Source organism: Halichoerus grypus, chromosome 14, assembly GCF_964656455.1.
Source record: "Halichoerus grypus chromosome 14, mHalGry1.hap1.1, whole genome shotgun sequence".
Lineage (NCBI taxonomy): Eukaryota > Metazoa > Chordata > Mammalia > Carnivora > Phocidae > Halichoerus > Halichoerus grypus.
The window spans coordinates 13,918,658-13,941,940 of NC_135725.1; the positions used below are offsets into that span (position 1 = coordinate 13,918,658).

The following is a 23,283-nucleotide window of genomic DNA, read 5'->3' on the forward strand; positions in this document are numbered from 1 at the left end:
GTGAAGCGTCTGCCTTCGGCTCAGGTCATGGTCTCAGGGTCCTGGGATTGAGCCCCACATTGGGATCCCTGCTCAGCTGGGAGTCTGCTTCTCCCTCTACTTCCCCCTCTTCTGCTCCCCCAACTTGCATGCTCACACTCTCTCTCAAATAAATAAAATCTTTATTTTTTTTAGAAGATTATATTTACTTATTTGACAGAGACACAGCGAGAGAGGGAACACAAGCAGGGGGAGTGGGAGAGGGAGAAGCAGGCTTCCCACTGAGCAGGGAGACGGATATGGGACTCGATCCCAGGACCCTGGGATCATGACCTGAGCTGAAGGCAGACGCTTAACGACTGAGCCACCCAGGTGCCCCTCAAATAAATAAAATATTTTTTAAAAAATGGGAATGGGGGCACCTGGCTGGCTCAATGAATAGAGCATGTGACTCTTGATGTCAGGGTTGTAAGTTCGAGCCCCACATTTGGCATAGAGCTTACTTTGAATGGATGAATGAATGAAAGAATGATAGTACCTAGACCATGCAGTTGTTATGAGGGTTAACTATCATAACACTATAAGGGGCTTAGCCGAACACCTCATAAGTGCTCAGCATACTGTGTCATCAGTGCCTCTGGCCCTCTCTTCTTTAGCCTTCCATGATTGGCTAAGTTAGAATCTTCTATCAGGTTACACTCACAATGACTTTTTGGTGGGGATTGGAAACTGAGTACTCTAAGATCCAGGCTGGAGGTGAAGGCCATGAGAAACATACGATGAACATGATCTAAAGGAGGCTGGAACTTTCTTTTTAATGGTGAAAAACAACAGCTACACTCCAAACATGCCTTATTCTTTCAAGCTCTCTGGCTCTGTATGCATGCCCCTTTCCCCATCTTTCGGCAATGCCAGTTCTCCCAAGCCGTACCCTGGCCGGCCCGTCCCTTACCACGCTTACCACTGTCCTCTTACCTCCTGAGAACTAGATCAAATGTGACCCTCTTTGTGAACATTCTGGGGTCCGTCAGGGCCTCCCCTCAACTCCAATGGCTCTGTATCCACATCGGTTACATCCCGGCCAGCACCGCGCCATGATGGTCAAGTACGTACCCCAGCCATCCCCATCCTGCCCCTTTCCTTGCAGCTGGTAAACTGGACACCTGAAGAAACAGATTTAAGATGGAACCTCCTCAGGGCGCCTGGTGGCTCAGTCGGTTAAGCGTCTGCCTTCGGCTCAGGTCATGATCCCAGGGTCCTGGGATCGAGCCCCTCATCGGGCTCCCTGCTCGGCAGGAGGCCTGCTTCTCCCTCTCCTGCTCCCCCTGCTTGTGTTCCTGCTCTCACTGTCTCTCTCTCTCTCTCTCTCTCTGTGTCAAATAAATAAATAAAACCTCGAATTTATTTATTTATTTACTAAAGTTTATTTATTTATTTTGTAATCTCTACACCCAACGTGGGACTCGAACTCACCACCCTGAGATCAAGCTCACATGTTCTTCTGACTGAGCCAGTCAGGCGCCCCAAAGCCCATTCGTTTTTAAATCCTAAGGGTCTAGCACAGTGTTTCGAGAGTGACATTGCGTGCTGTGTGGACAGCAGAGGAATTCGCAGAGCCCTGCAAGACGGGGAGAGGATCAAACACCGGATCTGGAAAGAGCTTGTACACCTCCGCATTCAGCACTTTAGTGCCGCTGCTTGCTTTGTATGTCCCAGCTCCAAACCCTTTGAAGGCAGAACCTCCCTTGACTACCAGCCACTCTTCCCCTCTCTACTTCCACCCCCACCCCGCCACCACCAGGCTATTAGAACTTAATCCCTACAAACAGTGTTTCATTCTATGAGGGTCTGAACAGATTGTTTTCAAATCTCGTTTTTCTGTTCCTACTTGTTCCCGGCTACATTTAGCGTCTGGGTATGGAAATGATTCTCCAGGTGACTAATGCTTCTCCAGGAAGGTGTTGATATGCTGTTTGCTATCCTCACCTTAATTAAAAGTCTTAGAAGAATTTTCCCCCATTGACCGAATGCAATAACATTACGGAATGTTAGTGTGACCTTTCTCCACTGGGGTACCACTGAGTGTCTACAAAACCATCTTTTCTTTCTTTATGTCCTTGCATCCAACTAACCTCATTCTCACACTTCATCAGCTTGTCGTGAAGACTGTGTGTTTCCAGTTAAACTGTCTGGATCTTTGCTTTAAACTATGATGTAAGCAATTCTGCTATAGCTAAAACTCTGACACAGTCTTTTCAGAGAGAGGAGAAACATTTATTTATTTATCAGCCTCCAAAATCTGTTGGGTAAGTAGGAATGAAACCTCTTTTCTTTTTCTCATTTGAAAACACAGCCTTCTACTCTGAAAAAAGTGATATTCCATCCTGATTCCTATGCAATATATTCAAAATATGCACAAAATCATTTTAAGTTATATGCTATCTCTATATAACTTTGTTGTTGGCGCCCAGAACCAATATCTAGAACGTCTTCACAATTGAAGACACTGTCCCTGAGAAGGGAAATAAGTTGCCTGAGGTCACTCAGCTAGAATAAAGTTGCTACTGTAATGTATTTTGTATTAAGATTTTCTTTTACCATGTCTAAGGTATACGCAGCATTGCCGCCATTATCTTATAGGTTTGCTGTTTGAGGATTAGATGATATATGTAAACTGAAGAAATACACATGAGAAATGTACCATCTTTTTGTTATATTCACAAATGGATGTGTACTGAAAGATTTTAAATAGTGAATTAGCGTAAGAATTGAGAAAGCTGATTATGCATAAAGTACATAATTTAAAGTAATACCAACATCCTGGGACACCTGGCCGGCTCAGTGGGTAGAGCATGTGACTCTTGATCTAGGGGTTGTAAGTTCAAGCCCCATGTTGGGCACAGTGTCTCCTAAAAAATAAAAATTTAAAAAAATTTTTAATAAAATAAATAAATAATACCAACATCCTGAAATCATGTATTATCTCCTGGGTTTTATCCCTTCCTTCCTGTTCCTCCCCTCCAGGTTACCAATAAAGAAGCACAAGCTCACTGTACCCTGAAAGATTAAGAATCTTGTGTACTCGTCAAAGAAGCAGAATTAGAAAGGAGAAGCAAGATTAGCAGCACCTTACCTGCATAAATTCATAGCTGTCAAATTCCCCAAAGTATATTGTATAAAAGCTCCCCGCAGGGGCACCTCATTGGCTCAGTCAGTTAAGTGTCCAGCTCTGGATCTCAGCTCAAGTCTTGATCTCAAGGTCATGAGTTCAGACCCCAGATTGGGCTCCAAGTTGGACGTAGAGCCTACTGGAAAAAAAAAAAAACTCTCTGAATTTTCCATAGTTACAATTAAAAACTAACATACAAGAAAAAAATAATAGATCCTACAGTCTCAGGGCCATCTGGATGACAAAACAGCTCTTCAGGAAACTTGAAGTCACCAATGATTTGAAAATCCACAGTGAACAACCTGTCAGAAGTTCCTCTTTGTCTACCTCAATTCCACAAATCTCCTTTGTGATATGTCCACATTCCTCTCTAAAGAAATGAACATGAAACTATTTTGAAAGATAATCAAGATTACTTGAGACAAAGGACAAATACTATATGATTCCACTTATATGAGGCGCCTAGAGTAAACAAATTCATAAAGATAGAAAGTAGAGGGGCGCCTGGGTGGCTCGGTTGGTTAAGCGACTGTCTTTGGCTCAGGTCATGATCCTGGAGTCCCTGGATTGAGTCCCGCATCGGGCTCCCTGCTCTGCAGGGAGTCTGCTTCTCCCTCTGACCCTCCCCCCTCTCATGTGCTCTCTCTCATTCTCTCTCTCTCTCAAATAAATAAATAAAATCTTTAAAAAAAAAAAAAAGATAGAAAGTAGAGTGGTGCCGGCCAGGGGCTAGAGGAGAGGGGCATTGTTACTATTTAACAGATACAGAGTTTCAGTTTGGGAACATGAAAAAGTTGCAAAGATGATGGTGGTGGTGGTGCACCATAGGAATATATTTAATACCACTGAAACTTACACTTAAAAATAGCTAAAATGGTCAATTTTATGTTGTCACAGAAAAAAAGATTGCATCTTGAAATATTATAACCTAACAAAAGTCATCAAATATTTCTCCAAGTTTCTAAGAGTACAATGGGAAAATGACAAAAATAAAAAAATCTGATTTTATGTTCCATTTGGATGTAAGAACTTACTGCAACTTTAAACGGAAGCACTGTTTTCAGAAAACTGTTAAAATGCACTACTAAGGGGGTTGCTGGAGGGCTCAGTCGATGGAGCCTGTGGCTCTTGATCTCTGGGTCATGAGTTCAAGCCCCACGTTGGGTGTAGAGATTAGTCTAAAAATTAATAAATAAATAAAAATGTACTTAAAAATGGAGGAAGGAATTTCAGCCCTTTCCATGATCACATCAACACAGGTTTTCTTGTGTGGATGAGCTGAATACAGCTTAGGAAACTCAGAGCTCAGTTATTTATACAACAAATATTTATTGTTGGCCAACGTGCCAAACGCTGACAGATTTTGGCGGTAAGACAGCAGAGCTAATGCACTCCTGTTGGGAGTTCCTCTCTCTCATCGAAGGAAGCTGACAAGTAAGTAAACCAGTAAGCAAATGATAATACAGATTGTGATAAACTCTCTAAAGGACATAAGCAGAATTATGAATGGTGAGTGGGACAGAAGACATTGATGGCCCTCAATGACCCACGCTCCCAGTATTCATGCTCTTGTGAGGTACCCTCCCATACTAGCTCTGCACTTGGCCATGTGACTTGCTTTGGCCAATGCAACAGTGGTGGGGTGATGTAAGCAGAGGCTTCAAAAGCATTTGCACAAGTGGTTGGGGTTGAGGTGGGGGAAGGGGTATTTAAGATCCCATGGTCAGGGAATACAAAGATAGTGGTAGTTAAGATCTAAAGGATATGAACCCTGAGAACAAAACTTTGAAAAGGAAGATGCAGTATAATGGTGAAAAAGGAGGGACCAAGGAAGATGAAGCCCTGAGGATGGGAAATCCAGGCTTGGAATATTGTGGACCCAGGAGAGACTGATGGTGAACTTTTTGCATAATTTCTGCTTGGACTGGCCTTATCTGGATACTAAATAAATCATAAGAAGAAGCCATAAAGGTTGACGAATTTTCTGGACAGATTCCTTGCTTTATAAAGAAATATTTAAAATATTGCTAAGCTGAAAATAAGCAACAGATTTTTTTAAAGACTTATTTATTTATTTTAGAGAGTGTGCACGCACATGTTGGGGGGGGAGGGTCAGAGGGAGAGGATCTTCAAGCTGACTCCCTGCTGAGCATAGAGCCCCTCCCAGCTCAATCCCAGGACACATGAGATTATGACCTAAGCCAAAACCAAGGGTCGGAGGCTTAACCGACTGAGCCCCCCAGGGTCCCCAATAAGCAACAGTTTTAAGAAGGCCAAGCAGCTTTCACTTTTATGTCTTTGGAAGCCCTGAGTTACCATGTTAAAATCTGGCTACCCTGCCAGAGAAACCACATGTAGAGAGTGTTGTGCCTTCACTTTCTCAAACTGAGAGACCATGTGGGGAAAGAGGACCCAACACATAGTGAGAAGGAAGACCCAGCCATCTCAGTATCCCTGTTGAGTCCAGCCCCACCTGCCCCACCAAATAAATGCAGGCATATGAGTGACCCACTGGTAAGAACAGCAGAAGAACTGCCCAGCTGATTTCAGAATCCAGATTTCAGAATCACGAGCCAGGGAAATAGTTGTTATTTGAAGCCACTGAGTTTGGGGTGGATGCTATGCAACAATAAAAAAAAAAAAACCTCAACCAGTGGTTCTTGAATGGGGGTGATTTTGGCCCCCAGAGGATATCTGGCAATGTCTAGAAGCCATTTTGGTTGTCACACTGTGGGTAAAGTGGACAGATGTCCGGCATGCTGCTAAACATCGTACGATGGGGGCGCCCGGGTGGCTCAGTCGTTAAGCATCTGCCTTCGGCTCAGGTCATGATCCCAGGGTCCTGGGATCGAGTCCCGTGTCGGGCTCCCTGCTCAGTGGGGAGTCTGCTTCTCCCTCTGCCACTGCTCCCCCCCCACCACCACTTGTGTTCATGTTCTCTCTCTCTCAAATAAATAGAAATTTTAAAAAATAACATCCTACAATGCACAGGACAAAGAATTATCTGGCCCAAGATGTCAATAGTGCCATGGATGAGAAATGTGGATCTACATGAAGGGTATATGTATTTACGACTTTGATAAATAATTGTCAGTCTTTCGTGGAGCCTCTGCCCATGTATTTTCTCCAGAGCAATTATGAGAATGTCTCTCACCAGCAGCATTTATCACCATGTACATGGATATGTAGATATAACTACCGACATAGGTATAGATATGGCACCTATTTTTTTTAAAGATTTTATTTATTTATTTGAGAGAGAGAGAATGAGAGAGAGAAAGAAAGAGAGCACACATGAGAGGGGGGAGGGTCAGAGGGAGAAGCAGCCTCCCTGCTGAGCAGGGAGCCTGATGCAGGACTTGATCCTGGAACTCCAGGATCATGACCTGAGCCGAAGGCAGTCGCCTAACCAACTGAGCCACCCAGGTGCCCTGCATCTATTTTTGTCATAGGAAAAATACCATCACTCTGGCATGTATTTGTGTAATCATAATCAAGGATGAGGGTCGTTTCCCATATACAAGAGTCGTGTGTAGTTCCTCTGCTGTGACTTGTCTTTCATACCCTTTGCTCCTTTTTCTACTGGACTGTTGTGCTTATTTGTCATTGATTTGTAAAAGCTCTATATATGTTAAGGAAATTACCCCTTTGTTTGTGATTTGAGTTGAAAGTATGATTTCCCAGTTTCGCAGACTGATGCAGAGAGGTAAATAGCTAGAAAGCAAACTATACTAAGACAAGCACACTTAAATGAAAAAACATGTTTGTAAACTACAGCTTGAACCAGTGTAAGAAACTAACAAAGGGGGAGCCTGGGTGGGTGGCTCAGTTGGTTAAGCGTCTGCCTTCGGCTCAGGTCATGATCCCGGGGTCCTGGGATCGAGCCCCGCATCGGGCTCCCTGCTTCATGGGGGGCCTGTTTCTCCCTCTCCCACTGCTTGTGCTCTCCTGCTCTCTCTCTGCCAAATAAATAAATAAAATCTTAAAAAAAAAAAAGAAAAGAAAAGAAACTAACAAGGGATGTGTTGGCAAAAACCACACAATGAGGGACAGAGAGAAGCAGCGTGTGGGGGGCTGAAGAGACCGGGTGTCGTTGTCAGGGGAGAGAAAGCCCCATCTGAGGCCAGACTGTGAACCTTCGAGACTGAATTTCAAACTGTAGGAAATTATTTAAAGCAGTGGATGATACCATAGGTCGAAGATCAGGCTCTAAGTTCAGTCTGTAAGTTCCCCTTTACCTTTTGAACCTTTGGAGTCTTGTCCCTCTCTCAGTCTTGCTGATAAAAAAAAATGACTAGCAACGAGAGACACATAATAAGTAAGTGTTCTGGAGCCACACTGTTTCAGATCAAGTCAGCAATACCACCTACTTGCGGTGTGACTTTGGGGGACTTACTTCAGCTCTCTGGGCCTCCATTTCCTTATCTGTAAAATGCGACTAACCGTAGTACCCACCCCTACAGAGTTATTATGACAGTAAATGAGTTAATAAATATGAAGCATTTAGAAGAGTACCTGGTACGTATATGCATATGGTTAAAGTTATTTAATGTTATTGGGGCACCTGCGTGGCTCAGTCGGTTAGGCATCTGACTTTTGATTTCAGCTCAGGTCATGATCTCAGGGTCATGGGATCGAGTCCCATCTCAGGCTCCATGCTCAGCGGGGAGTCTGCTTGTCCCTCTCCCTCTGCTCCTCCCCCACTCATGCTCTCTCTCTCTCTCAAATAAATAAATAAATATCTTTAAAAAATAAAAATAGGGGCGCCTGGGTGGCTCAGTTGGTTAAGCGACTGCCTTCGGCTCAGGTCATGATCCTGGAGTCCCTGGATCGAGTCCCGCATCGGGCTCCCTGCTCGGCAGGGAGCCTGCTTCTCCCTCTGACCCTCCCCCATCTCATGTGCTCTCTCTCTCTCTCTCATTCTCTCTGTCTCAAATAAATAAATAAAATCTTTAAAAAAAAAAAAGAAAAATCCTCATTAAAAAAATAAAAAATAAAAATAAAGTTATTTGATGTTATTAATACACACTAATATACACACATACTTAGTATATTTCAGACAAGTAACACAGTATCTCAGATTTTCAACCACTGTTGTATACAATTATCCTCATTTCACAGTAAAGAAACTGAGGCTCAGGAAAAGGAAATAAGATCCACTTTTTTCATCACCTTTGGGTCATCTCCCAATATTAAAGAAAGTAGTATCTTTACAAGGAAAGCTTGTAGAAAAAAAAAATACCTTACACAGGCGACCAGAAACCATCTTCAAGTATAGGAAGGGTTATCGTGAGGACCAGAAATTAACATTACTCTGTTGCTCCAGGGAACAGAAGCGCTATCAATGGGTAGAAAAATCAAGGGATGTAGAATTTGGTTCGACCTCATGAAGAAGTTGCTGTTTATACTTTCCAATGTAGCTCCAGTTCCTAGCCCAGTGCTTGGCAACAGCTCTCAATAAATATTTGCTGAATGAATGTATAAATGAATGAAGAGCTTTCCAAAATGGCACAGACGGCCTCAGGAGCACTCCATCCCGGCATGTGTAAGAAGAGGCTATAGCTAAGCACCTTACGGAAGGCTAGAAGAAATGCTACTGACATACAACTATGCTACCTGAGTCTTCAGGAAGAAAAATGATCCTAGAGAATATGCAGTAGAGAAGTTCTTCTCAGAACCACTAAGGGACTGAATTCTGGCTTTAAAAGTTTCTGTATTACAGGTGAAAGTAACTTCAAAGGGGACCCTCGTCAAATGCTTCTCGTTGTTTTTGTGGGACACAGGTTTCAAGAGGCAAGACCACTCTAGTGATACTTTATACAGGTAAAATCAAGTAAAGGAAAAAAGCTGTAAGCAGCATGCCTTGGCAAGAAAAAAAAGAAGGAAGGGATGGTTCAAAAGGGCATTGGCAACATATAAAGTTTTAATAGAAATTAGTAATAATTCCCACCATTTGAAGATTTATGATGTACCAACCACTGTGAGAAACCGAAGTCTCAATGGAAAAATGAGTTCTCTTCCAATTTTTGGAGGTACTGGAGCCGGAGAGGACCAAGTTCAAATTCTGACTGGAACATTTAATGATTGTTTCACTCTAGGCAAGCTTCCCACATCCTCGGGTCTTCAGTTTTGTCACATGTAAATCGACAAAATTGGAGATAAATAACTCCACACAGATAGAACACTAGATGCAAAACGTCTCCCACAGGACCCAGTATATTTTGGCACTCCCCCCCCCCCCCCCCCCCCCCCCCCCCCCCCCCGCCTAGCCTGTACAATATAAGGAGCTGCCTATGACAGCTGAGAATGACCAAAGATTAAATGGCTCGCTTCATGAGCCAGGGAGTTCTCCATCTCTGGAGGTGTTTATGCACAGGCTACGTGCAAACAGCAACACTTACATAATGCTTCCTACGTGCCAGGAACTGCTGTGTGTGATTTATAGATATTTATGAATTCTGCTGATCCTCCCAACCCTATGAGGTAGATACGACTGTTAGCCACATTTTACAGATGAGGGAACTAGGGAGCAGCTAAGTGGTTTGTGTGAGATGATACCACTAGCAGGTGCCAGAAATTTCAGCCCAGAAGTCCCGCTCTTAACCACTTCACTAACTGCCTGTAAGCAATAGCGTGAAGGACCTTTCGCTCTTAGTGGTTGCGTACTGGAGTCCATGACCTTGACGTTCCTTCCAGCACAGAGATCCCATGCGCCCATAATCTCTGTCTAGTGTGAACAGCTAAAGGGCTTCGACCACGACGGACAGAAGAGCTCAAAGGAGAAGCAGTAGATGCCAGCACGAGGGGCGGCCCCAGGCGCAGCGCGTCCCACGCTCCGAGAGCGCCCCTCGGCCACGGGCTGCTCAGACCCACAGGACACCTGGCAGGCCAAGGCCGGGCCGCGAAGCGAAGGCGTTTCCCGGAGCCAGACCCTAGGTGTCACCAGTGTGACAGCAGGCCACTCCTCCGTCCTCTGCACTCGGGCTGCCACAGGAAATAACACTGTCAGCGGCGCGGAGGGGGGCGCTGACGCACGCAGGGCGGAAAGGGCGTGGGTGCGAGAGCCGCGAGCCGGGCTGTTTGTGCCCGCGGCGCCCTGCAGCCGTGCCCCGCCCCCGCCGCCCCGCGTCCCGTCTGCAGCCGTGCGGTGCCCGCCGCCGCGCGTCCCGCCCGCCTCCCCGCGCCCCGTCTGCAGCCGCCCCGCGCCCCGCGGCCCGCGCTTCCTTGCCCCGCGCCCCGCGGCCCGCGCTTCCTTGCCCCGCAGCGGCTCCGGGAGGGGGGGCTGGCAATCCACCGCCCGGAGCTCCAACTTTGGTTTTAAAGGTTATTGCCGCGGATTTAGGCTTGGGGTTTGGACTTCGAGGGGGAAGGGGAACGTAACAGGACTTTTCTTCGTTTCCCTCTGCCTTGAACTACATTTAGATCTAACGTCTCATGCTAACTCAATCGGCTGGAGAAAATAATAAAGCCGTGCTGACTTACATGTGCATATTAGGTGAAGAGAATGCTTTCACAAACTCTGTCTTGTTTGGTCCTCCTAACACACCTGTGGAATAGACAGGACAAGGGTTAGCATCCCCATTATACAGATGAGAACAGTGAGGTTCGAGGAGACGGTAAACGGGACTCAAAATGGTATTCACTTTGTCTCCAAGAGATTAAAAAAAATAATAATAATAATAATCCGGGGCGCCTGGGTGGCTCAGTCAGTTAAGCGGCTGCCTTCAGCTCAGGTCATGATCTCAGGGTCCTGGGATCGAGCCCCGCATCGGGCTCCCTGCTCGGTGGGGAGTCTGCTTCTCCCTCTGCGCTCCCCCTGCTCGTGCTCTCACGCTTGCCCCCCCAAAATAAATAAATAAAATCTTTAAAAAAAAAAAAATCCCTGGTTTTTAAATTAAATACTTTGTATAGTGAGCCCATGTAATATATAAAGACTCGGCATTATTCAAACTCCTTATTCATCATCTCCTTCCCACCCCCACCCCCACCCCCCCGCCAATATATTTGCTGGTCACAAGAGGAAAAAAGTTATAACCCAGAGCAAGGAAGAAGACGGTCCTAGATGAAAAGAGACTTAAAATACACACTAAGTGCACTAAGTGTGGTTCTTGAGCCAATCCTCATTTGAATGAATCAATGAAAGGGATATTTGGGATCAAATTTGAAATTTTGAATATAGACTAGGAATTAGGTAACATTAAGGAATTATTGTTAATTTTTGTCAGGGATGATGATGGTATTGTAGTTATAAAGAAAAATGTTCTTGTTTTTAGAGCTTCCCTGTGACATCTTTAAAATATGTTAGCGGGATGCCTGAGAGGCTCAGTGGATTAGTGTCTGCGTTCGACTCAGGTCATGAGCCCAGGATCCTCGGATCTAGTCCCACATGGGGATCTTTGCTCAGCAGGGAGCCTGATTCTCCCTCTGCCTGCCGCTCCCCCTGCTTGTGCGCTCTCTCTGACAAATAAATAAAATCTAAAAAATAAAATAAAATATGTTAGTAAAAAACTAATACATAAATAATAAACAAAATGAAATACACTAGCAAAAAATAATAAGCATATGTGACAATATACTGACAATTGTTAGCTCTAGGTTACGGATATACATAGAGGCGTTTATCTTACTATTCTATTTTTCTTGAGGTTTAAATTTTTCATAATGAGGTAAAAAAACTGCTGAGAAAAGCAGTGACTCATTCTTCCTTTTACAGTTAAGCGTCTTTGTCTTTTTAATTTTTTTGTATTTTGACATTTTCCTTGACTGCCTTTCAGTGTACAGAAAATTTGATGGGTGGGGCGCCTGGCTGGCTCAGTTGGAGGAGTCGCACATCAGGGGTAGAGATTACTTAAATAAATAAACTTTAAAAAAAAAAAAAAAGAAAATTTAGTGTGAAACATAAATGGGGGAAGAGGCCTCATGTTACATTTGACTGAAATTCTACAGCTATAATTGTCTTTGATCAGACCCTACAGATTACAAATGGGAGCCTAATACACAGAATGTGAAAAATTCCTCATAAAAGAAAAGAAAATGGTGCTCTGAAGGATTTTTTTTTTTTTTCCTTTTTGCTTCTCATTTTGAAACCATTCAAACTTACAGGAGTTGCAAGAATAGTATGAGGACTCCTGTGGACCCTTCACCCAGATACATCTATTGTTAACACTCTGCCATATTTGCTCACCACTCTTTCTTTCTCTCTACACAATTACATGTATTTTTTCCGGACCATTTGAAAGTAAACAGCAGACATCATTCCCTTTTACCCCTAAATGCTTCGTTGTGGATCTCATGGAAATGGGGACTTTTTTACATAACAACACAATTATCAAATTCAGGAATTTTTAGCATATACAGTCCCTACTCAAACTTTGCCAATTGGCCCAACAACGTCCTTTATAGTATCTTACCCAAATCCAGAATTCAGGATCAAACCTTTGTGCATTGCATTTTGTTGGTGCCTCTTTTTAGTTCCTCTTAATCTGGAACAGCCTGTTAGCCTTCCTCTGTCTTTCAGGACATGAACAATGAAGAGTACAATCCAGTTGTTGTGTATAATTTCCCTTAATTTAGGCAAAAAACCTACAAACGCTCTTTAATTCCAAGAATTTACCAATTCAACCTCTTCTTCAAGAGCTATAATTACACTTACAGGAGAAGAGAAAAATTGAACTGTTAAAACTTGAAAATATAGGGGCGCCTGGGTGGCTCAGTCGTTAAAGCATCTGCCTTCGGCTCAGGTCATGATCCCAGGGTCCTGATCAAGTCCCGTATCCGGCTCCCTGCTCAGCGGGAGGCCTGCTTCTCCCTCTCCCACTCCCTCTGCTTGTGTTCCCTCTCTCGCTGTCTCTCTCACTGTCAAATAAATAAATAAAAATCTTAAAAAAAAAACAAAACTTGAAAATATATATAAAGAACATTATTCTCCCAGAGAAGATTCAGAGAGACCTCACTGGTGAATGAAATTAGTTAAATAAATTTACATGATAATATCAGATTTAAACTAAGTGAAAAGATTAACAGGTGACTAATAATTTGGCAATAAAACATACTACTAAGTGAATCTCTAGTGATGTCTAAAAGTTTGGGTTTCTTTTATTTTAATTTAATTAATTTTTTTTTTTAATTTTATTTTTTACTTTAAAAAAGGGGCACCTGGGTGGCTCAGTTGGTTAAATGTCTACCTTCAGCTCAGGTCATGATCCCAGAGGCCTGGGATCAAGCCCCACATCAGGCTCCCTGCTCAGTAGAGAGTATGCTTCTCCCTTTCTCTCTCTCTCTGCCTCTCCCCCTATTCATGCTCATTCTCTATCTCAAGTAAATAAATAAAATCTTTAAATAAATAAATAAATATCAAACAGGGGTGCCTGCTCAGTTTATGGAGCATGTGACTCTTGATCTCAGGGTCATGAGTTCAAGCACCACATTGGGCATGGAGGGTACTTTAAAAAACAAAACAAAACAAAAAACAGCAAACAAACAAAAGCCTTAAAAAATAGCATACTTTTTTTTTAATCTGGGATGTGTAAGATATGTTTATACAAAAATAAGAAAATCAAATTACAACTTAAGATATCTTCCACAATGTGGATTCTGAGATAGAAGGAACCTTAGAGATTATCCAAGCAACTGATATTTTACAGAAAAAAAAAAAAAAAACACCAAAACCCAGACTGTATCCAACAGAAATACTCAGACAAGTGTACATGGGTGTTTGTACAAGGATATTCCCCCAATACTGTTTATAATAATGGGGGGGGAGGAAATGATCTCAATGCCCATCAATGGGAGGGGTTTTTTTTCATTAGGCAAATTTTTCAGAAGTTATTTTTTAAAATTTTGGGGGGGTTGCTTGGCTGGCTCAGTCAGTGGAGGATACGAGGCCTGATGTCAGGGTCATGAGTTCAAACCCCATGTTGGGCGTGGAGCCTACTTTAAAAAATAATAAAAATAGGGGCACTTGGGTGGCTCAGTTGTTAAGCATCTGCCTTCAGCTCAGGTCATGATCCCAGAGTCCTGGGATCGAGCCCCGCATCGGGCTCCCTGCTCAGCCCCCCTGATTGTGTTCCCTTTCTTGCTAGGTCTCTCTCTGTCAAATAAATAAAGAAAATCTTTAAAAAAAAAATAAAAAATAATAAAAACAAAGTTTTAAAAATAAGTTCTTATGAGAGGTTTTTTAAAAATGTTTTGTCGGGCGCCTGGGTGGCTCAGTTGGTTAAGCGACTGCCTTCGGCTCAGGTCATGATCCTGGAGTCCCGGGATCGAGTCCCACATCGGGCTCCCTGCTCAGCAGGGAGTCTGCTTCTCCCTCTGACCCTCCCCCCCTCATGCTCTCTGTATCTCATTCTCTCTCTCAAATAAATAAATAAAATCTTTAAAAAAAAAAAAAATGTTTTGTCAATATATTAGACTCTCTATAGCCATTAAATAATAATGCAAATGTATATTTAATGAAACATGCCTATTATACATGAAATGGTAAAGCAAACTCTAAAATACCATCTTTAGTATAATCCCCCCTTTTTAAAGTAAATGCGTACAGGTGTGTGTGGGAACTGAAAAAAATCTGAAAATAAATATACCAAAATATCACTAGTGATGGATGGCCTCCAGGCAAGACTAGAATTGATTTCAATTGACTATTTTATCTTTAGTAAAGTGTGAATTTTATATCACTTATTATTTCATTAAACAGGAAAAATAAAGTTATTTTCATTGCAAGAAGAAGCAAGTATCTTTTTTTCATTTTTACTCCAACCAGTGAGTATTAACCATGTCCCAAAGCGTGTAGAACAATGCTATGGAATCGTTACTGGCTGAAGACATTATTCTTTTTTTTTTTTTTTTTTAAGATTTTATTTATTTATTTGACAGAGACACAGTGAGAGAGGGAACACAAGCAGGGGGAGTGGGAGAGGGAGAAGCAGGCTTCCCGTGGAGCAGGGAGCCCGACGTGGGGCTCCATCCCAGGACCCTGGGATCATGACCTGAGCCAAAAGCAGCCACTTAACGACTGAGCCACCCAGGAGCCCCGAGACATTATTCTTAATATCCAAGATCAGAATTGCAGTAAAGATAACAGGGAAGAAAGCCTATTTGAAAGTGGAATTATGTCACTGGGATCAGAATGTGAAAAAAAAACAAAAACAGAGTATGTCTCACTCATTTGAGAATGACATGCTGTGGGAAATTTTTTGGATGAATGAGTAGAAGGATGGATGGATGGATGGATGGATGGGTGTATGGGTGGATGGATGCACAGATGGAAGAACGGATGGATGTGTGGGTGGACAGATGGGTGGGTGGATGAATGGGCAGATGGATAGATGGACGGATGGATGGGTGGATGGACAGATGGATGGACGGATGGACGGGCAGATGGATGGATGAACGGACTTCAATATGTGTGAATGTGCAAGGCATACCATTCCATAAAGAACTGGAGGCAGCTGGGAAGAGGGTTGAACAGCTAGATCGATCTAGGTTTTCATTCTTTAGTATTTATGGTCAACTTTCACAGTGACTGTACTTTTTTCACATTATTACACCCTCCTAAGGAAGAGAAGGGAGAAGTTCAGGCCTCTGCTACTCCTCCAATCTCTGCCCAATAAATAGCAACAAAGAGTGGATGAAAGCATGGTGAAGAGTGATAACCACCACTATCTGAGGAATTTTTAACTTCTGGAGGTGGTGTGGGGCCCCTGCAAAATCCAGAAATATGAACACCCAATTCTGGCTCTATTTCAGGAGATTTTTTTTTTTTTTAAGATTATTTATTTATTTATTTGACAGAGAGACACAGTGAGAGAGGGAACACAAGCAGGAGGAGTGGGAGAGGGAGAAGTAGGCTTCCCGCAGAGCAGGGAGCCCGATGCGGGGCTCGATCCCAGGACCCTGGGATCATGACCTGAGCCGAAGGCAGGCGCTTAACGACTGAGCCACCCAGGCGCCCCAGGAGATTCTTGAGCCCCCAGAATCCCACCCATTAATTTCGTTGAAGTTCACGAAGTCCATGTTAAGAACTCCCAAGGTAACCTGTAGCAAGAAGGACTGGACCTGGCAGTGACAGGCCGAACGGACCATAAAAGCTTTAGAGGTAAAGCCCTTGTATTTCTATTTGACAAGGGGATCTTGCTGCCTTGAATGTAGCTGCAGCAAACAGGCACTTAAATTTAGGAAGGAGGGGTGCCTGGGTGGCTCAGTCGTTAAGCGTCTGCCTTCGGCTCAGGTCATGATCTCAGGGTCCTGGGATCGGCCCCCCGCATCGGGCTCCCTGCTCCGCAGGAAGCCTGCTTCTCCCTCCCCCACTCCCCCTGCTTGTGTTCCCTCTCTCACTGTGTCTCTCTCTGTCAAATAAATCAATAAAATCTTAAAAAAAAAAAGAGTCCATGATTCCTCACGAAGAAAAAGAAAGACAACTGAGCGTGCATTTATTTATTCAACAAATCTATATTGAGTTTTCACTGTATGCCAGGCCTTGTTCCAGGAGCTGGAGACATAACAAGGAGCAAAACAAAGCCAGCCATGTGGAATGAGCTTTCTTGTTGAGGTTGGGGAGGAAGACAATAAACAGGTAAACAAGCAATTATTTAATATAATGTCACAATGTAATAAGTGCCAGAAAGAAAAATGCAGTAGGGGAAAGAGAAAAAGAGCAATGGGAAGCTTTTATGACAGAGGAGAGTTAGGGAAGGCTTGGCTGAGAAAAAGCACTTGAACAGACACCAGAATGGAGTGAAGGAGCGAGTCATGTAAGCATCTGGGGAAAGAGTTTTCCAGGAAAACAGAACAGGAAATGCAAAAGCCCTGGAGAAGGAATGTGCTCCATGTGTTAGAAACAGCTAGGAGGCCACTGTGGTTGGAGGGAGGTGATTAGGGGAGATGGTGGAGCGAAGTCCAGGACGTAAGCTGGTGTCAAACCACATAAAGGCTTGGAGGCCACAGGAGGGGCTTTGAATTGTCTTCTAAGAGTCATGGGAAACCACCAGAAGGAGGCTTTTCAGAAGGGCAGTATCACCATCTGACTTGTGTTTTATGATGGGTCATTCTAGCTGCTATGTGGAAAAGAGACAGAAGGAGGGTGAGTACGAAAGCAGAGAAGAGAAAAGAGAACATGTATTTTTCCCTTTCCACATGGTACTGATGATTTTTGGTGGCCCCAGGAAAGAGAACATAGATATAAAAATTATTGGATCAAATTGAATGCTTCAGACCAGTTCATTCTACCAGTATGTCACCAACATCTGGTTGATGGGCCCTAGAAATGAGACAGCAGTCTCCCACCTAATGTTAGCTGTGATATTGTGATTTATAATAATATATATTTGGTCTTTGTCCCATTTCTGGCACAGAGCTTTTTTTTTTTTTTTAAGATTTTTTTTTTTTTTTAAAGATTTTATTTATTTATTTGACAGAGAGAGAGACAGCGAGAGAGGGAACACAAGCAAGGGGAGTGCGAGAGGGAGAAGCAGGCCTCCCTGCGGAGCAGGGAGCCCGATGCGGGGCTCGATCCCAGGACCCTGGGACCATGATCTGAGCCAAAGGCAGACGCCTAACGACTGAGCCACCCAGGTGCCCCTTTTTTTAAGATTTTTATTTATTTATTTGAGAGAGAATGAGAGTGATAGGGATCACAGAGGGAGAGGGAAAAGCAGACTTGCTACTGAGCAGGGAGTCTGATGTGGGGCTCAATCCCAGGACCCTGAGACCCGACCTGAGCTAAAGGCAGATGCTTAACCAACTGAGCCACCGAGGCGCCCCTGTCACAGAGCTTCTAAAAACCTTAGAATTTCCTAAGTGATGAGAGTGACAACAGTGTCTCTGGTTGTATTAATAAGTCATCTTTAAGACTGAACCTAAGGATGGGGGCTGTTTACCTGGGGAAACAACCATATGACTAGAGGGTTGGAACTTTCAGTCCCATCCATCCCCCTGATCTCTGGGGTAAGGAGAGGGGTTGGATATTGAATCAATCCCCAGTGGCCAGTAATTTAATCAATCATTCCTATGTAATGAAGCCTCCATGAAAACCCAAGAGGACAGGGTTCAGAGAGCTTCCAGGTTGGGGAACACATGGAGATTTGGGGAGAGAGGCTTGCTCTAGAGAGAGCATGGAAGCTCCACATCCTCCCTTGCCCCATACCTTGCCCTCTGCATCTCTTGCATCTAGCTGCTCCTGAGTTATATTCTTTTATAATAAACAGGTAATCTAGTAAGTAAGAGGTTTCTTTGAGTTCTGTGATCCCCTCTAGCAAATTAATCAAACCTAAGTTGAGGGTCTTGGGAACGTCCAATCTATAGCTGGCCAGTCTGAAGCCTAGGCAACAAGCTGACTTGTGATTGGTATCTGATGTGGGGAGGTGAGGGGCAGTCTTGCAGGACTGAGCCTTTAACCTGTGGAATATGACACTATCTCTAAGTAGATAGTGTCAGAGTTGATTTGACTTGTAGGGCACCCTGCTGGTATCTGAAAATGGCTTGGTGGTATGTGAGTCTGCAGGTGTGGCCCATACCTCCTTGTGAAGCAACAAACAACATTGTATCCTAGCATCTAAAGGATTTAGGCATTTGGTCTCCATCATACTTCCAATAATTCACCAGTCTGGCACCTGTAGAATGAATCCGGTGGGATGATTGTAGACTTACCACAAACTCAACCGAGTAGTAGCCTGATCACTGCTGCCAGGCCAGATGTAGTATCTTAGATAGAGATTAATATGACCTCAGGCACATAGACTGCAGAGGACCTGTCGATAGATATTGCTAGACACCATGTTGCTCTGGACACCCGTAGCCAGCGAAATCAGTTGTTAGCACAGATGATGATCTAGCTTGACTTCTGAGACAAGTCTCCACCCTGGAGGTCTAAACCAGTAATACCCCACTCTGAAAAGGTAATCGAGATAACAGTTGAAGTCTCTTTCTTCCTCCAGTCTGGAAGAGTGTCAAGATGTCTTTCCATAAGCCAGCAAAAAGAATGAAATCTGGCCATTTGCAACGACGTGGATGGAACTAGAGGGTAATATGCTAAGCGAAGTCAGTCAGTCAGAGAAAGACAAATACCATATGATTTCACTCATATGTGGAATTTAAGAAAAAAACAGATGAACATAGGGAAAGGGAAGGAAAAATAAGATAAGATAAAAACAGAGGGAAGCAAACCATAAGAGACTCCTAACTATATAGGGAACAAACTGAGGGTTGCTGGAGAGGAAGGGGTAGAGGGATGGGGTAACTGGGTGATGGGCAGTAAGGAGGGCACTTGATGTAACAAGCACTGGGTATTATATGCAACTAGAGAATCACTAAATTCTACCCTTGAAACTAATAATACATTATATGTTACTAAATTGAATTTAAATAAAGAGTTTTTAAAAAAAATATCTTTCCATAGATCAAGCTTATATACTTGATCATTTTTTTTTTAAGATTTTATTTATTTATTAGGGAGAGAGAGAGTACGTGAGAGGGAGCGAACGAGAGAGAGCAAGGGCAGGGGCAGAGGGAGAGGGAGAAGCAGACTCCCCGCTGAGCAGGGAGCCCGATGTGGGGCTCGATCCCAGGACTCTGGGATCGTGACCTGAGCCAAAGGCAGATGCTTAACTGACTGAGCCACCCAGGCGCCCCTATACTTGATCATTTTTATTTATTTATTTATTTTAAGATTTTATTTATTTGAGAGAGAGAGAGAGAGAGAGCACAAGAGGGAGGAGGGTTAGAGGGAGAAGCAGACTCCCTGCTAAGCAGGAGCCCGATGTGGGACTCGATCCCAGGACCCCAGGATCATGACCTGAGCCGAAGGCAGTCGCCCAACCAACTGAGCCACCCAGGCGCCCCTACTTGATCATTTTTATACCACTTCTGTAAATATTCTTGTTCACATTCTACTTCAGCTTCGGATGTGGTTACCAAGTGTCTAACCCTTGAATTCCTGGACAGTATTGCCACATCTGGCCAAAGATGCACTTTCCCTCGGAAGCCCTATTCCAGCAATGAGACGTGTACCTCAGTGTGTACCTTCTGTAAATATCCCAGAGAACAATCACTGTTCTTAAGCACTCACAAATTTTTTTGTACGTAAATTCTTGTGAACAACGTCAATGACTGGGACAACAGACGTTGATTTTGACGCTGCAGGTGTGTTCTTTTCTAGCCCAGTCAGAAAAGAAGGACCTGCAACAGCTTGAATTCCCATGTAATAGACAACAACACACACTTACAGTTTTCCCTCCATGTTATATGAACTCTCCTTCCTTCTGTCACCCTACAGTCCAAAGAGATCTAGATGATCTTGACAGCGCACAGAACATCCCATTAACCTACGACCCTGGTGGCACGGCGGTGATCGGACTGGATGACATCAGAAGGCTTGGTAAGACACATGTGCTCCAGAGTGGGGGAGCCGTGCCGTAGCTCTACCTGAAGGGATATTTTATCTTGTGTCTTCTACCATGAAGAAGGAAACACAGTGCCTTCTGCCGCTCCCCCGGCTTGTGCTCCCTCTTTCTCTCTGTCTAATAAATAAATAAAATATTAAAAAAAAGAAAAGAAGAAGATACCATCCATTTTTAGCTTGCACTCAACATGCAGGGTGGACCCATCTGCCAATCAAACTTGACCCTTTTCTCATTCTTTGGTTGGTCATGCAGAATTGCAGAATGCCCATACAACCATGAGCATGAGCTGGAGGGACCATGGTGGGGCGGGGGAGGTGTGGAATCTGGGATCCTGCTCATGCAGCTTACTTGTACCCTCTGGTCCTGCTTATTCTCAATTCTGGATGTAGCACCTTCATTTTATGATGGATTGCTGATAGGACCCCCGTATTTATGACTTGGTTGATCAGCCCCAGTTCATGAGAAGTTTTACTGCATGATCACTTGGTGACCAATTGACAGGCCTGCCTTCTATCCTGACCAGAGCTTTACAGAATGACAGGAGTCATTTTCCAAAGGCATGTGATTCTCTACTACAGATAGCATGGCCTTTGTCTCCATCCCCAAGGCCCTGAATCGTGATCCCCCACTGGGACTGGCCACAGATCTATACACATCTTTTCCTACCACTGAGAGCTCCAATACCGTGGGGGCTGCAGGCCCACATGGCCTGAGTGATCACCCTGGATCTGAGACAGAGTGCTTTCCTGCGCAGGGGCCCACACAAATCCGGCAGTCTTGCACATCACTGAGTATAAGAACTGCAGCAGTAACCAAAAAATACATATGCCTTCAAGTTTTCATCTATTTTTGATAAACATGACAGTGAAGGGGGTTGAAACCTGGAGGGCCCAGCAGAAATACTTCAATTTGCATGTAAGGACCCAGTCTGGGTAAATAAAAGCTAGAGAATACAACCCCCAAACCATCTAGGATCTTCTTTCTTCCTGAGGCATGCAAATATCAAACTTCCTAGTTTATTAGCCAGGCATGAGTTCTACCTCGAAAACAAAAAAGTACATCCTGTTGTCGTCATGTCTTGATCTCAAATAGGTTCTCGTCAGCTATTAATACATTGCACTTTTTTAAGCAGAGGAAGTGGTAGGGCAAATTATTTTCTCAAAGGCTCAGAAAGGTGCCATGCTCCATTTCCCCCCACTACACGCTCAGCACGTAAGATGTTGTCTAGCAGGGAAAGCTCACTGGAAGACTCAGTGCCCAAGATTTTTATGGGGGACTGCTCAGATAGGCACTCTGTGCTCAGCATGTCTCAAGTTCCAGACTCCCTGAAGGAAATCAAGTTTTTGGCATAAACCATATCACTTGCACATTTCAGCCCAGTAAGCAACTCTTAATGAGACAATGGTGGGAACCCTTCCCAAATCCAAATTGCCAAACTTTCAAGCAGGCCTTTCAAAGGGGGGCAATCTCAGGACTGCTATGTCTGTCTATCTTACATCTTCTAACGCTTTTCTGCATATAGGCATTATTATCCTTCTTAAAATATATTTTACATTTTTACATTTTATATTTTTCTACTTATGTTACATATTTATTTAAAATATTTATATTATATTTTTAGGGCACCTGGGTGGCTCAATCGGTTAAGCGTCTGCCTTCTGCTCAGGTTATGATCCCGGGGTCCTGGGATCAAGTCCCACATCGGGCTCCCTGCTCAGCAGACAGCCTGCTTCTCTGTCTCCCTCTGCTGCTCCCCCTGCTTGTGCTCTCTTTCTGTCAAATAAATAAATAAAATCTGAAAAAAAAAAAAAAAAGGAAAAAAAACTCAAATAGGCTGATATCTTGCTCAAGACCATGCTGGTCATCTACGGCAAAGCCAATATCCAAACCCCAGTATATGCGGTTTACTACTACGTTGTAATGTCTCAAATCATAGCATCGAACATACGTAAAACGTTTTCATATTGAGATTATCTTACATACATACAGATGCCTCTATGAATAAATTCTTCCACTGATAATTATAGCTGCTACCAGTCTACAGACAGAAGGAAGAAAAGGAAGATGTTTTAGTCTCAGTATTTCTCATTTCTAAAAGATGTGTGAGAACTTTTGCTTTCCAGCACTGCATCTAAGAAGCTGAGAAGTCGCCATCTATCTTATTTTTTCCCTTTTTTTATTATGTTATGTTAATCACCATACATTACATCATTAGTTTTTGATGTAGTGTTCCACGATTCATTGTTTGTGCATAACACCCAGTGCTCCATGCAGAACGTGCCCTCTTTAATACCCATCACCAGGCTAACCCATCCCCCCACCCCCTCCCCTCTAGAAGCCTCAGTTTGTTTCTCAGAGGCCATGGTCTCTCATGGTTCGTCACTATCTTTTTTTTTTTTTTTTAAGATTTTTATTTATTTATTTGAGAGAATGAGAGAGAGAGAGAGAGAGCACAAGAGGGGGGAGCGGGAGAGGGAGAAGCAGACTCCCCGCTGAGCAGGGAGCCTGATGCGGGACTCGATCCCAGGACTCCAGGATCATGACCTGAGCCGAAGGCAGTCACTCAACCAACTGAGCCACCCAGGTGCCCTCGTCTCTATCTTAATAAAAGCTGAATGAACTGAAAAATCAACAATGCTTTTTCAATTCCTTAGAGAAGGGAAGTCACAGGGCAAACTGATGCCCACCTCCCCTGAATTGGAGGGACTGACAGGTAGATACAGAGAACTTCCCAAAGCA

At 43.7% G+C, this 23,283-nt stretch overlaps 1 long non-coding RNA gene across 1 annotated transcript; it reads right to left on the reverse strand.

Annotated features, from left to right (window-relative positions):
* Positions 1-2,672: 2,672 nt before the first annotated feature.
* Positions 2,673-20,493, reverse strand: LOC144380022 (uncharacterized). Its single transcript, XR_013443709.1, has 6 exons — positions 20,368-20,493; positions 10,631-10,694; positions 9,791-10,132; positions 9,099-9,269; positions 3,113-3,287; positions 2,673-2,888 (listed from the first exon to the last, which is right to left on the reverse strand). It is a non-coding gene; the product is annotated as an uncharacterized LOC144380022 (long non-coding RNA).
* Between the last annotated feature and the right edge of the window lie 2,790 nt (positions 20,494-23,283).